General features: G+C 42.3%; 1 protein-coding gene across 13 annotated transcripts in view; it reads right to left on the bottom strand.

The window, feature by feature from the left end:
- Nucleotides 1-17004, bottom strand: part of LOC139393234 (forkhead box protein P2-like) — a 113198-nt gene that overhangs the window by 82844 nt on the left and 13350 nt on the right. The window lies entirely within an intron of this gene.

The following is a 17004-nucleotide window of genomic DNA, read 5'->3' as shown; positions in this document are numbered from 1 at the left end:
ACGCTAATAGCTAGCTAATAAATGTACTGAGTAAGAGCAAACGTAACTAGCTAATACAGCCTGATAATACCAGTGATGGTGTAGACCTAAACCAGCATGTTGTTTGTGCAACAGTATCTTCTAAATCAAAGAGAAATATGCAAAGCAAGGTAAGAATATGTTAGCTAAGAGAAAACAATGTAGCCAAAGCTTATAGGGTCCCCTAGGAAACACTTATCAACACTTTTTGTTCCTACCGTCAAAATAACTCCTCCTTGGCATTTTAATTCGTTGTCATCTCAAACAACACTGTATTCAAAGTGCCACTATTATATTCTAACTACTATATTCTATACTATATTCTATTTCCATGATTCCAACAGTTTTGCTCTAATTGGCAAGTCAAATCGCAATTGCATCATTTGGTTAAAAATAAGTCCTAGATGATTTGCCCATATCGTGCACACACTACGTGGCAGTGTGGAAATTCTCTCAATTGAGCAGTGGTTTAAAGTACTTAAGTAAAAACGCTTTCAAGTACTACTTAAGTACATTCCTAAAGAAAATGCTGTACTTTTTACTCCTGCATTTTCCCTGACACCTAAAAGTACTCATTACATTTTGAATGCTTAGCAGGACAGGAAAATGGTCCAAGTCAGGCACTTGTCAAGAGAACATCCCTGGTCATCTACTGCCCCTGATTTGGAGGACTTACTAAACAGAAATGCTTTGTTTGTAAATTATGTCTGAGTGTTGGGGTGTGCCCCTGGCTATCCGTAAAATGTTTAAAAAACAAGAAAATGGTGCCATCTGGTTTACTTAATATAAGGAATTAAAAATGACTTATACTTTTACTTTTGATACTTAAGTACATTTTATCAAGTAAATTTACTTTTGATACTTAAGTATATATAAAACCAAATACTTTTAGACTTTTACTCAAGTGGAATTTTACTGGGTGACTTTCACTTTTACTTCAGTAATTTTCTACTAACGGTATCTTTACTTTAACTCAAGTATGACATTTGGGTACTTTTCCACAACTGCAGTTGATTGCAGGAAATGCAGAAATGATAAAAGTGCTGATATTTGTTTTGGTTGAAGTTGAAACGAACAGTACAAAACAATCAGAATGGAGATGTGTTGCCATCCTAGGATCACTCACTACTCATAAAGCAAACATAGAACTTTTATTATTCAAAAACTAAAAATACCGTCATACCGTCCAATTAAAACAAAAAATACAGTGATATAATATTTTGGCCATATCGCCCAGCCCTAGGGAAAGGGAGAGAGCTACTCCAGATGGACATCTGTGGAGACCCATGGCATGGGGGGGGGGGGGGGGGGGGGTTGTGTAAAAGGCCAGGTGGTCAGAGTGGACCTGCAAGCTGGTGGGATGCCAGCTCTGTTGAGTCTTGGTTCATAATTAGCTCTTCACTCAAGCTGGGGGAAAACACACACCTGAGGTTCTGGAACTGAGATTCTGGGCCAGCTCTCTCTATTTTACCACACCTGATGTTAAACTTCTGGTCAACCGTCTCAAAGAATTTACTCAATGATGGTACAGTGGTTGCTTGTCTGTAAACTTTTGTGCTATGTAAAAAAAATGTATCAGGTAGACTGCAAAAACTCTGCATTCACAAGGGAGGAAGTGAGGTAGGGAAAGAGGCAGAAGATAGAGATTAAATTGTGAGCGTGGCAAAACACACCAATCAAACTTCTTTCTCCATCAGAAAAGGGGGAGGGATTTAAAAAGTTTGGTTTCCAACAATCCAACAGAGTGAAATGTTGCTCTGTAGAGGGGACGCTTACATTCAATACAGAACCGTGCAGTTCCGCAATATAAGCCACAACCACCCCCTCCACCTCCTCTCCAACAGAAAATGTTTTTCCAAATGAAAATAAACTGAGGCCGGCTGGTTTGAGGCAGTTAAACTCAGGAATATGAGATCAAATAAAGGCTCCTGTGGAGGCTGAAAGGAGAAATGAAATCACTTCTGAGAGGGAGATGTACCTCGTAATAAAATTACTTCTTTATATCTTTCTAAACGGCACATTTTCCCCAGGAGTGGTTAAGGCTGTCCTCGGTCAAAGACAGCATGCAAGTAGCAATTTTTACTTCTGGTAGACGATTCTGTGACACACTTCTCGAGACTCACTGTGATGCTCTGCAATTTGCCTCGGAAAAACTAAAAAAGTCTTTCAGCAACAAGTTTTTGGCTGAACTTTGGTGGAGTTTAGAAGTCACTTTGATGGTTTTCCGGAACATGTCAATGTCAATGAAAACTCCAATGTTCCATCCAATTGAAAATACAGGGAATGGCAATAAGCTTCACATTGCTTTTCAACGACTAACTGTCCGTTCCAGTGCACTCTTGTATGGTGGGCTCAAGTATGTAGTAGATTGCCAACCGTCCATGGGCATACACCACAAACAAATACAGACTCATCTTGCAGAGTAGGAGAGTCAATAAAGAATAACATCACTTTGAAAATAGTTACCTACTGCAATTATTCCACAGCCATTTCGTTTGGCATTGGGGAAATTGACTGAACACAGAGTGGCCGAGCTTGCGTAACTACCTACAGTAAACAACATGTCATTGATTTTGCCGGTTTTTTAAATAAAGTACAGTAACAATAACTTTCAGTCCCACATTGTAGCCATAGCCAGGCAGCCAATGTATGAGAGGACATTTGCAATCTGGAGGAATACATTCTAGTTTATTATAAAGTGCCTAATAAATGTTTAAATACAAATGCTTTAGCCGGAGAAATGAGCCACTTACCAGTTTTCTTCCTCACTACCTTAAAAGCTGTCCACATTCAGGGCTCTGAGTGGAGGGAAAAGCAGACTGCGATGGCAATAAAAGCCGGACTAGATGCACAATTTATCAAAAACAGAAATTGATGGTGGGCTTGAGAGCGGCGTACATGTTGTAATATGGCTGATTCAAAATGACAAGGAGAAAAGTCATATTTTCAGTGATCCCATTTGAGTGGCTAAACTCAAGAAGTAAAAATAAAAGTTGTCCTGCAGTGGACATAACTCAGCGAACACCCTCATTTTGTAGAATTTGCCCACAAATGAAAGAAATCCTCTCTTGTAGTCAAATCTTGACTCTTGGAGAGAACACGTTTTTAAAAATATTTTTTTATAACTTTTGATGTATTTTTAAATGGGGGTTGTGAAGGTTAATCTAAGAAAGCACAACACTTTTAAACACATTTAAAGCAATTATCTGAAGTCATTCCCAAGTCCCTAACGGTTACAACAAATGTGTGATGTGTTCTGTGTTTCTCCAACAGGCTTGTTTTTTACTCTCTTGGCATGCAATTAAATGGTTCACGACAAGCTCGTGATATTTTGCAGAGACAGAATTAATCTCTGCGTAATAGGGAACATCATTTTCTCCGACAATTCCGGGAGTGTGTTTACAAACATTCAATTCATGAGTTAGGTTACATGCATTTAGAGAGCATTCTCACTACAGATCCTTACACATCAGATCCCAAAATAGTAATTGGATTGTGCATCTAATGCAGCTTAAGTCATCTACTGGGAGGTTGTTGTGAAGTTATTATCTCGATGTGTTTTAATGTACAACACATACACCCAATTATACTGTATTTAGAGAGTGTACTAACTTGGGAGAACATTCAAACACCATTAAACTTTATTTCCATTGTGCCCTTCCCCGTCAAAGCCTGTTCCTATCTATTGAGAAAGACGGATGGCAGAGGGGCTGTTTCTGACAGCTTAAAAGTACCCATCAGCTGCTGCAGAGACGTTTCACAGCCCATCCCGCCATCCCATCCACCCTGCACCTCCTCAAACAAACAGCAGACTCGACTTCAAATACATAGCAGGACTATTAGGTAATCCCTCCTTTGTTCAGACCCACCGAGCCTTCCTGACTAACCAACCTCCCTCCCATCTTCTGGGTTGCCTCTCAAATGGCACCATTTTCCCTTTATAGTGCACTACCTTTGACCAGAGCCAGTACGGCCTCTGGTCAGAAGTAGTGCCCTATAAAAAAGGAGTAGGGCGCCATTTGGTATGGAGCCTTCTTCGCTGTTCCAAACTCCTGCCCCTGTTCCAAACTCCTGCCCCTGTTCCAAACTCCTGCCCCTGTTCCAAACTCCTGCCCCTGTTCCAAACTCCTGCCCCAGTTCCAAACTCCTGCCCCTGTTCCAAACTCCTGCCCCTGTTCCAAACTCCTGCCCCTGTTCCAAACTCCTGCCCCTGTTCCAAACTCCTGCCCCTGTTCCAAACTCCTGCCCCTGTTCCAAACGGACAACGGAACACTTCACGCTGATAGAAACACATAGGAGGAGTGTTTGATGATGAATGATAGTAGGAATTATCTGGGAAAATATGCACATGGTATCTTATGGCATTGAGGTAAAGCATTTGTTGTGTCACGATGATGATGACAGTTCTCTAGTTTAAAGAGAGGACGGGGGGGGGGACAAGGGCTCTTTGTTTGGACTGGACAAATCTGGGGTTTCCTTTTGGATATTCAATATCCTGCAAGGTACCCAACAGAGTTACAGTAGTCTAGTGTCTGGAAGTTTAGCTAGGAGGAGGGAGCACAAGGAGCAGAGGTTCACTAAGTGAGTCTGTGTACTGTTGAATGGCTTTTTAGAGCAATTGCTGAGTGATTTGCGTGAGTCGCTCCAACAAAGCCTGGCAAATCAATCTGTGAAGAAATGCTACACAGGCCAGATGTGGCACTACTGCACAAAAAGAAACTAAACGAGCCCCTTGTACAAGAAGACCCTATAGAGCCTAAATGACTTAAAAGTAAACAAAATGATACGGTTCAATGCCAAAATGCTGACAGCCTACTTTCTGTTGAATACCTGCTTGTTATTTTAGGTGTCTTCTCTGAGGTACAATATACAATGTCAAAGGACTGTGAATGCAAACGTCTTACTCTGAAATGCATCTTCTACCTTATTGACTTTACAAGATGCCAGGAAGAATGAAAGACACACTGTTTTTTATTTACAATAGTTCTGTTTCTGAACACACACCACACAATTCCAAAGGCTTGCTTTAGGGAGCTGAAATTTTCACACCTTTCAAAGCCACAAAATGTGATGTTTTGGGGGTTTCTGCAGCTGCTGCTCTGCACTAATGCAAGACGGTGTCATATGAAAAATATTCCTCTCCCCCCAAACCACAGGCCTGGTCATTAATGAAATACAGGCCATGCAGTGAGGTCATACAAAGTCTAGATTTCAGCAGCTACACTTAAAAACCGCTCAGAAAGAATAGAGAAACATGAACACAAATCAGATTCCAAGCTCCAAGGACAGAGAAAAATAAATAACTAGAAGAGAAAGTGCAGCACAGCCCCTGCCCTCCTCTCACATTTTCCTAGCACTTTGCAAACAACCGTCAACTGCTGTTCAGAAACAGTTCACAATGAGAGCAGACTAAACAATCAGATCCCAGCCAAGGAAAATGCTAAGCAACTCTGCACACAGGATGTCTCACCCTAATTGCCAACTATCAAATCTCACAAAGGAATCTGTCCATTTGGCAAAAGTCTTATAGCAAAAGCTGTTGAAATGTAATTTTAAAAAGTGTCAACTTTTTACCGGGGAAAAAAGAGGACGAATAGTTTTGAGAGGAATTTGATTTTTTATTCTTTTTTACCTTTGGCTTTGTATGATTTATTTTTTAGGTGGTTTATAAGGCTTACAGGAAGCTATGCAGACTGTGTGAGTGTTACAAAGAAAGCATTATTAGACAAAGGGTGTTTGGGGTCTTGTAAACTAATGATTAAAATCCCAAGCAGTTAGATAAACACATTACATTGGTCCCTGAAGACACTAAGACTCAGGAAGAAAGAGAGAAGAGAGAGAAGGGAGGAAAAGGGAGAGAGAGAGACGGGGGCGGGAGGGGGGGGGGAGTTACTGGGGAGGAGAGACAGGGTAACTGGGATCAGGGGACAGGTAGGAGGGAGACTGGGAGGAGGGACCGGGACTTGAAAAAGAGGGCTAATCGGACTGTCACTCCACGTGGCGCTCTGTTTTTTACCCAGTTTTTTCTGGAGTCGTGCTCTGAGATCCCCAAACTTCAAACAACCAAAATACCAGCACATTCATAAAACAGAACAGAACTACTGGGAATTAAAGAAGGCGGGGGGGGTGGGAACACACCAAACAGGTAGCAGGCCTCAACAGCAGATGGTAAAATTAACATTTCAACAGTTCCTTCCTTTCATGTAGGTCTCGGCAGTGCTGCCGCTGTTTTTTTCTGGGAAAAAAATGTAAGGGCTCGGTTTGGAAAGATGCAGGGGTGGAAAAAGCATCTGGAAAAGGGGGGAAAGGAATATTGGCTTATTGCTCCTGATGGTCCTCTTCTATGAAAAATTAAATAGGTCTGTTTTGCAGGTTTCCCTCTCCAGAGTGCTCTAAGCTGTGTTATGGAAACCTCATCTTGGTCATTTATACGCGAAAGAACACCTGGCGATGAAAGAAAATACAATCAAACCCAATACCTCTCTTTAATCGCACGAATGTACGGTTCCCGATGAGTGGCATTGAGATGAAGACACATACCCACAGCTTCATAGAGATCACGTTTCATGTAGCATAAACATCGAGCCGTATTCGTCAAAAGATGCTCTTGAGATGTTATCAGAAAGACACATATTTATCAGAAAGACACATATACAGCGAAGCATCTGTAAATAAAAATAAAGACGCAGAACAGCCGGTCTCATTTCAGCCCATTCCAACGGAACGGCTCTGTAGTGCCCATTAATTTGGACACGGTTATGGCTAAATTACATGTGTTCCACCTCTGTGACATTTTAAATGCAATTAAAAGCTGGTTATGAAAGTGTGTGGACTTTCTCACGATGAAGGGAAAGGGAATCACTCCCGTGATTAACATGCAAACGAGCTCACGCTGGCAGAGTAGATTGGGGTTTGAAAACCTCAATTACTTTTGTGTGATTATCTATTTACCAGTACACAGATTTCCATTTTTCATCTCCACCATGGGGAGACAACCCCCACCCCCCCTGGCAATGATCCGGGCTCAATTATACTCCCATCTTTATTTGTGATGCAGATATTACAGAAATACAAACCCTGGTTCATTTTCACTATGATATCACCTTTATACAGGGCATTCATACATATGGGGGAGCATTAGAAGACCAACACCTATGAATGCTATGCTTAACCATTTGGTTTGGAGCACATAATCCCCCCCCCCCCCCCCCCCCCCCATATTTAAACTCAGTTTGATTCATACTTGAAAACGAGGTGCCCTCACTTTATTTCTGACAGGATCAGGAGTAATAGGGGGAAAAAAAGGTCAACAGCTCCGGTCTTGAACACTATCTCTTTCTCAGCCATTATGCTTTTTGCATTTTATACTTTTAAGTTAGAAAAAGAACAAAGAATTAGAGGCTTTTCAAATGCGTGGAGGCCATTACTGAAACACCACTGACAGATAGTTACCAGTATATCAAGTGTGGCGGCGAAGGTAGGTAAAGATGTGGATTTAAATGAACTGCTGCAGCCATAGAAACACTCTCAGTCATATTATGTACCGCCTGGTTGATGCAATTATCAACGGAACGCCTGGCAGCATCAGAGGAATCTAATTTAATTCATTTTAAACGGGTGAATAACTACACAATTCCTGTTGTAAAGAGATTTATATTGAAAATGAAACATTACTAGAATTCAGGAATTGGCAATGCTTGGGAAATACTAAACAATAGGGAAGGCTACGCTCCACCTTTAAAGAGGTACGGACAAACAAGAGGTCCGCTTAGTAAACAATGTTAGTATCAACGGTGAAGATATATCGTTAACACTTTTTAAGAACATTACATCCAAAATATCATCCAATAAATAAATCAATTGTTCATATATACTCAATAAGGCACATGAAATAAGACAAGTATTCGTCCATAGCTGTGCTGTGTCTGCCACACTGATACTCAACTATCAGGTTTGAAGTAATATCATAACCTACTTTTGAACAAATTCAAGTATTGTTTTGTTTGTGAGTGTTTCTCCTTAACTTGTTTCCCGGAGCCATAGATTAAGCCAGGGAAAGCCACTCTGTCTCAGGAGTAGAAGAGGGATCCCGGCTCATTTGGAGCGTGCGGAACATACATAAAACATCCCCTGTTGCTTGGGCTGGGGGCGCAGAGGAGGAAAAAGGAAACAGTGCCATCAAGTGAAATTTCTGAGGATACCTCAAGTGCTAAGACAGACAGATCCCCCCCCCCCCCCCCTTCTGATTAGAGCTCTGACAGTAACAGTAAGATATACTTAAGCCTTCACTGTAGTGATCAGTGTTTGTGTTAACAACAATAACAGATAAGGTATTTGCCATTGACTAACTTGCACATATTTACAGATATTCAAAAAGGTTTTTCAAATAGATATCTTCATAAATCCGACAAAGGATATAGCCAGTGCAGTGTGTAGGCGATGGGTTGTTCAGTAGACTGGGACGGTGTTAATACGCTCCAGCGGAAGTTGAAGGCACAAGAGAACAAATGGAATAACTACCATTCAAATCCTGTTGCATGGCCCCTCTGTTAGTGTAGAGCATAACTGGAGCAGGTAAGAAAATGGCAGTAGGTAATGTGACTGAATGTAATGGCTGGTTCAGTAGAGGTGCTTTAGTTACATAATGGATATCTAGCTATGGGCAGTGGTACTGGCTGGTCTGAATTGCGGCTATTCATGAGCTGCACACTGCATCACAATATTTTTTGGAACAAACGTGTTTTAGGGCTGAGGCCCGACAGGGATTTCTACTCAATGTATTGTCAATGAGCGCTGTTGAAGATTTCATCCGAAGTGCATAACAGTGGCTTGGAAATACAATGACATTCCAAACGGAGGAAAATAATTTGCAGGAAAACCTTTGGTCGTCATTTTTATGTCGCCAGATTGACTTTAGACGCGGCATAATGCGAGACCACTGGATTTTAGTTAGCTAACGTTAGTATCGCTAGCATTTTTTTTTACGAACTTTGCTAGCTAATGACAACATTGCCATCTGTCTAAAGTAAATTTGACCACATGCTAATGATGGCAAAGTTGTTTCCCACTAAATATTTGCCTACTTCAGCAATGTCATCGTATTTCCAGGCACTATAGTGTGATTTAGATGAAACAGTCTTTAGCCTCTGTTCAGAATGCCTGGGCTTGTCACGATGGTTGGGCACCACTATGGTGGAGAGCAGCTTGAGAACGTTCGGAACAATGGCAAGACGTGACCAAGTGACGGAGGTGCAACCAATGAATAGGTCCCCAACTACCAAGGTCCCCAGTCTACCAGATTCACACTGGTTTATGCTCACTATCTAAATGTAGGCATTTCTTAGCACCTCTTGGGGACACAGATAATTAAGAATCATGAAATGCCTTCTAAGCAATGCTCATATGAATTGCATTGTGTGTACAGTGCAACGTAAAAATTCCAACTAACAAGAGAATAAAATGTTTTATATGAAAATCCATAACCTTGCCTATTGTTACACGTCCTTTCACCCGGGACAAATATGCACTCGAGGATGTATAGACCATGGAAAACGAGGTGTAGACACTGCCGCCATCCCCGAGTGTGGAATGAAAATGTGCATAATTAAACCTATATAAAAGCTAATTACATAAATAAATGAGTGAGGGTATCACAGAGAGAAAGTGTGTCTGTTTATATCCAGTGTTTAAACCTCCCCCTCCCTTCCAGCCCTGTCTAAATCTATTGATCTGTGAAACACAGTACTCAGGGGAGGCGATTCACTTAATATCATACATCTAATGATGAGATGAATAACGATTATACCATTTGGTAATTAAACGTCTTACAAACCATTTAACTGACTGTGTGTCACAAAGGGGTCGCCAGAGGTCAGAATGATTGTTTTTCATTTTCACTGCTTCGGCGCGAAGGAAGGGGTGGGGGTGGGGGTGGGGGTGGGGGGGGGGGGGAAACACTGTGTGACACAATGGTGAAAACACTTAATGGTTGTTAGCAGCTATACTGTAGTGCTAATCTTTATTGCTGTCAAGACACTTGAAAGGAAAACAAATTATATAAAAAAAAAAGAAGCAAAAGAACACGCCAAGACAAACATCTGGCCTTCATCATACTGTAGAAGTCTGAACAAATCTTTATTTTTAGAAACCTCATTAGCTTAGTTATAATGCATAATCTCACAAACAGAAAGAGACACGGCGACGTGGCGAGTGGGTAAAATAAAGACATATTTAGTGATGATCTGTAGATATGGAGGAAGGGGCGTTATGGAGGAGGGGAGGGACACTGGGGGGTGAGGCTTACTCTAGTATGTGCCTGCAGACACTTTGCCTGTGTGCATTAGTGTGTCTGATCCACACAAAGGTGCATTCAACACACATGCAGAGAGCCAATTTACTGTCAACATCCACATTCTAATCCCTACTTACAGGCAATAATTACCTAATGTTGTGATGTCAGTGTGTTGTTCTGTAGACAGACAACTTTCCAAAGGGCCTGTACAGGCTAATCTCTAGCTAATGCCAGGAACATATGCTGTTGTCTAGCCTACGTGGAACTACACAGTCTTAGAAACAAAACTGCTATCAAGAACCAAAAAGGGTTCTCCCGCTGTCCCCATAGGAGAACCCTTTGAAGAACCCATTTTTGGTTCCAGGTAGAATCCTTTTGGTTCCAGGTAGAAATGTTTTGGTTTCCAGTTAGAACCCTTTCAACAGAGAGTTCTAACTGGAACCAAAAAGGGTTCTCCTATGAGGACAGCCCTTTTTTCAAACAGTGTATGGTTAAACACTTCTAGGCCTTTTAACGGTTTAAAGGTTTAAGGGTTAACACATGTGAGGGGTTAACACACACACACACACACACACACACACACACACACACACACACACACACACACACACACACACACACACACACACACACACACACACACACACACACACACACACACACATCAAACTAACCTTTCCTTTCAACCTTATCCTCATACCGCTAACAGTACCTTTCTTCTGTGGCTGGTTCGGGTGCATTCATGTAGCATTTACTGACAAAGGCAATTGTGTGCTTGTCGGTCTCTTATTGAATGATAGGTGGTAAACATTGTCATTGGAAAGGCAGGGTGGATTAAAGCCTGGTAGAGCCATTGAGAGGAACAGTAAGAGGGGTGAAATGCGAACAATGGTAAAGATGGAGGGCAGTATCATAGGGTCCAATGCCTGCTATGATGAATACATGTGAGATTATGAGACCCATGCCATCATTTACATAATGTCCAAACTATTTCTATTTCTCTCTCTCTCTCTCTCTCTCTCTCTCTATCCACCCCAAACTATTCACTAAATAAATGAGAAAACTATCACAGCACAGAAATATTTGACAAAAGCAAGAGAGACTGAATGACCCCGGCGCCTTGCGACAACGCACACAGAGTCCAAACGCTCTTTCAGTGAGCAGCCAACTGAGTAAGACCTGGAAGAGTATTTATTATTGAGCACAATGGCAAATGTATTCCCGTGTCACCTATACCACTTTACAGTGCAGAAAGGAATCGTATCAAACACAAGGGGAATTTGACATGATTCCAGGTTGAGAATATGAAAGGTAGCTGGTTCTTTAAGCCAGGGGTCCATAGTGGTCTACAAGAAGTGTAAGAAATGAACACAATGATCATTTGTATGTGATTTGGTTAAACCTGAAGCAACAATGACTGGTTCAGGGATTCAACCAACACACTTAGTCCATCTATTCATAAAATACATTTAAATATAAATGGGAAAGAAAAGGCAAGGAGGTTTAAAGTTCAACAGAAATAATTTATATGAACTTCTTTGGCTGACGCTCACCCTTCGAGCTGTTTGTGTCGTCACAAGTTGAAGAGTAATGGAAAAACTCAATAAGAGTTTTATGACACAGGGGCTATTTGCATTAGGACAGTTTCCTACCACTAACCAACAATATACAAATAGATGAGAGCCCTGAGGACGTTCTCCTTTCTCATGCAAATACTGTAAGCAACTTTTCAATACACAATGTGTCATCCACCCTAAGCATACAATGACTTATGATAGTCATTCATCCACATATCATACATGCATATGTACGTACTCTACCGCATCACAACAGTATGACTAGACAAGGAAGCTATACCGAACAATCTATAGATGGTTAACGTATGGGTGGCATTCCCTACATCAGGCTTTAAATCACTGTTAGCTTTCTGCAAAGGCTCTTAAAAAACATTGGACTTGTGAAATTCCTGAGCCATAGAAAATACCTCTCAGCCTCCTCACACCTCTTGATCACCATCCCACCTCCACCACCCAGTCCATCAACAAAACTCTATGAGCCAACAGGAGTTGTGCCTCTTCACTGTCCGTGCATGTGTGTGTTTGTGTGCGTGTGTGTGTGTATGCGGCCGTGTGTGTGCATCCGTGCGTGTGTGCCTGTCGGCCGGCCTGCCAGTGAGTGAGTGTGTTTTACCTTCCAGATCATTCCAGTCTATTCCAGAGAATTCTCAGACGGCAACCTATTTTATTTACTTTATCTTCAATAAAATGGTTCAGTGAGCATTAGTAACTTTGAGACACGAGTTTCAATCAGTCCTATGGCAGCGGCGTCAGTCTGCATTAAAGCCAGCGCAGCAGTGTGTGTGTGTGCTCTGCGAGGTGCAGCGGAGGGAGCAACGCTGCAGACAGGCTGAGCTGTAAGCAACCGAGTGAGTGAGAGGGCTCTAATAACACAAAGGGAGGGAGAGCGGGAGGAGGGGACAGAGGGAGGAGAGAGGGGAGAAGGGAGACTAGAGATGGATAAAGGGAGGGAGCGGGAAGAGAGAAAGGGTGGGGGTGAAGGAAAAGAGAGAAAGAGAGGGTAAATGGAGAGAGAGAATAAGATAAGTGCGGGAAAGAGAGCGAGAGAGAAAGAAAGAAGTATGGTAGAGAGAGAGAGCGTTCTCCCTGGGTAGAGCAGAGCAGGTATTGTACAATAAACACAGGTGAGCAGCTCCACACCCCAGGGCCTCTTCAGGATGACTGACAGGTGAAAGCTCTCACTGACCGGGACCTTCATTTTACATGACATGAGAAGGAGTGGAACTCAACTGCTGTGGCAGAGTATAACTGAGAGACTCTCTAGGAGGGAAAGTTGGACACACAAGTACACATGCACACACACACACACACACACACACACACACACACACACACACACACACACACACACACACACACACACACACACACACACACACACACACACACACACACACACACACACACACACACACACACACACACACTCACACGCACCATTTCCCTTCACAGGTGAGCAGGACCAACAGACAGCCTGATGCTTCATTCACTTAACCCGAGAGGTGCTGCAGACTGGATGTATGTATACAGACTGAATGCTTTCCACATGACGTGCCTCAGGCTGTTTTTGTCAACTGCACTCTGAGCAGCACAGAGTCAGGTAGTATGACCACATGATTGCCCGAGAGGCACCTCTCGGAGAGGGCTGGGGGGGGCACACTGAAATTCCCACGCATGATGAGGTGTAATCAGAAACCTCATTCAGAGGGGTAGCCAAGTTTGTCAACATATATAGATTCCACATGCCAACTCCTGCCAGGGTTTTGTCTCAAATCAAGCGAGTTGTCGACTTGTCATCTCGACACGTAGACAGATGCTTTCTGGCCATTCTGGGAAAAGTAGGTAGCAAGTGACATATTGTCTAGGCTTGTGGTTTGTGTCCGGGGGAAGTGGGATTCAAGGCCCCCCCCCTCCCCTCTGTATCTCTTTGCAAGCCCCTATCAAATGACCATAATAATGAACAAAGCAGTTGACTTCTTGCCTCTGTAGTAAAAGCTTTTGCAATGGCTGTGACCGGGGCTCGATTTGAAGCAAGGAAAAATAGCCTGTGAAATAGCGTTATCTACAGGATCTTAACTTGAAGAGCAAACACACACAACACTACATGTTGATGCCAAATGTGTCATCGTAATCATTTGGGTTAACTTTTCCTTAGTGTTTCAAAACAAAAAACGTGCTACACTTTGGGCTGCTGCTGAAGTATAATATCAAAATGAAAGATGTAAACCTGGTCGTGTCGGTGAATAATTACTATATTTGGATTAGTATTAAAAAAAAGTTCTCATAACTGAACAAATGTATTCTAATTTACATTTATATGAACCTTCTTTGTGGCCAATTATTCCAATAATCTGAGAGTCTTACAACCCCGCAGGAGGCCGGAATCCTTCAGACTCCATTTCTTCAAAGCTTTAAAAATGTATGATTCTTAGAAACCAATTGCTGCTAATAGTGTATTTATTCCATGACAAAATGTACTCAATGTTTTCACTTTGGTTCAACTTCCACATAGGATTCAGCCTCAGTTCATTCAAAATGGGTCATGGGTATTCTTTTCTGCGCGGCACATGTATTGATTTATGACTGTATTTAAAGAGTTAGGAGGACACATATATTCATAAAACGCATACATTCTATCAACATGATTGGCCAATATTGTATTGACAAATCCCCACCTATCTTAATCCGAAGGAAGCAGATAGAAACCAATAACAACACAGAGGCTTTGTATACGTTTAGAAAAAAACGACCCTGTTTCATGAATGCTGCGCCGATAACACACAGGTTCAAACTGTCGCGATAATCAACATTAGACCTGCCACAAAGAAGGCGAAACTATGTGAAACCAATTCATCGGACACGATCACCTGCAAAGGAAGCGACTCGGGAATTCTTCCCACCTGAAATAACAAGTTCAAACCGATGTCAAGTCGCTCTGATGTCATTTTGAGGGTTTTGTTTCACAATAATCTCAGGCACTTGGAAACATGCCATGAGTCTGGGATTCCGCGCCTAGGCTTTTTCCCAATTAAGTCGGAGGGAAAGAATGACATGTGAAACACCAGATGCATCTCGTTTATAAAAAAAGAGTATGATTGTGCATACAATTCCTGCAATCAGTCATGTCCAAAGTACTTAGCAAGCAGTGACCAATGCATGCTGAATGGGGAGGTGGACTTAAGTCCTATAGTTTATCCTATGAGGGGTCTATAAGGGGCCACAACCCCCAGTGTGATCTGATCAAGCTTCGAGACCTTTAGAGAGACACTGACTGGCTGACTGACTAGTCGCCCCGCCAGGGCTGCATCCGTGGCCATTCACACTGTTGATTAGCATACCCCCCTCCTCTCCTCTCCTCTCCGGATCAATACTCTCATTGAGTCAGTGTGTCTTCTCCATCAGGAGGCATGGCAGCTAGGTAGAGACGCCCCCTTCTGTAACTCTATTCTCATGGCAACTGTCCACTCCGGACAAACACTCCTCTACGCTTGATCTATTCTAGACGCCTCTTCTCCTTTTCTTTCTGGGTCCTCATTATTCCTCTTCTGAACAGGTAGGAGGAGAGGCAAATAAACCTTAGAACAAACTAAATGGATTGAAAAGGCAAGGAGATAACATATCAGCGCAAAGGTCTTTCTTGATAAAATAGATTTGAAGTTAGATGTTTTTTTTTGTGTCTACCTTGTTAGACTTTGGAAACTGAAGGAACATACTGTGGAGAAGCAATAGGTTACACATGGTGTGCTTACACCAAGTGAAGGACAAGGGGAAGGTTGAAAATATGTATGAGGTGTGAATATATAAATCCTGTGAGGCAAAGCACAATTCCAGAATTCTATTTAAAAAAAACTCAAACTCCTAATCCAACCAAAGATCTGTAAAGAGTAGGACGTGGGTCCACTCTTGGTCCAATTTGCTCACAGCATGACACTATCAGACCCCAAACCAAACCTCATTAAACTGGAATATGGAAACTTGGAGAAGTTCCAAAACGTCAACTCTTTTTTCCCCCCCTCCAAGTGGGAAGACAAAACAGTGGACCATAAAGAGAGGAATATAAGCAGGAAGGGAAGAAAGGGAGGCAGGCAGATCCTTGGGAGGACCGGAGAGTGAGAAAGTGAACGTTTGATGAGTAATACTTTTTTTGTTGTAGACGGGGCTTAACTTTGAAATATTCTGGGGTGGTTCTGAATGGGGGATTGACCAATGACCTGATCCCAGCCACACACTGGGCGCCAGAGTTAATGGTGGATAAAGATTAGAAAAAACGGGCGCTAGCCTGATCTCCATCCCCATCCTCTTCAATCCCACAATGGAGCCTGCCAATAGGGACGAGTCAAGTCCCTTTGATTCTTCTCCCTCCCCAGTAGTCAGGGTGTCCAGGGTAAAGACCCGTGGAAGTTACCCTCTCCTACTCAGGGGGAAGCCAGCCGGGCTCCTTGGCTCAGAAAACCCTTTAGGATTTTGGAAATGAAATGACAGAAGCTCTGATCATAACAAGAAATCAATTCCAAATTGGAAGTCTGAGGCAAAGCCATCCGTCCGTGGCCTGCTTCTATAAACTAGCCAGTGATATGCTTTAATTGCTGTAGATTTGATATATGTGTACATTCACAGTAATGCGAAAGTTAGGTCAATTATACTTCTTTGGGATGATTAGAGGGCTTCTGTTCTAGAACAGATATGCTTTAAGAGTTCATCTTTGAAGATTTAAATGGGATACTCAACAAATGAAAAACGAATATTAAAATCTCTTTTAGGTGGAAGAGAGAAGGGAATCTCGGTTCTGCTTAGTCTTGTGAAGATGTGACTCTTGGGATGTGGGCTGGTGCTGAGGCCTACAGCTGAGCTGAGCCACCCTAACCCAGCCTCTCGCTCCGCTTGGCTCCTAGATGCCTCACTTGAATCATTCTTGGACCTCAAAGGCAAAACTCTGCAGCTGAATATGGAGATAAATAGATGTCCTTCCTCAGACTGGGTCAAAATATGAAAATTAACCAGTGGCTGGGATTTAGGAAATAACCTGTCTAAGAGTAGTTCTTCTCTGCAACATTGAAAAACAGATCAAAACAAGCCCTGACTTTTTTCACAACATTTTTCAAATTCAGAACTTTATGG

Source organism: Oncorhynchus clarkii, chromosome 33, assembly GCF_045791955.1.
Source record: "Oncorhynchus clarkii lewisi isolate Uvic-CL-2024 chromosome 33, UVic_Ocla_1.0, whole genome shotgun sequence".
In the NCBI taxonomy this organism is placed as follows: domain Eukaryota; kingdom Metazoa; phylum Chordata; class Actinopteri; order Salmoniformes; family Salmonidae; genus Oncorhynchus; species Oncorhynchus clarkii.
This window is presented reverse-complemented; position numbering and strand designations above follow the sequence as displayed.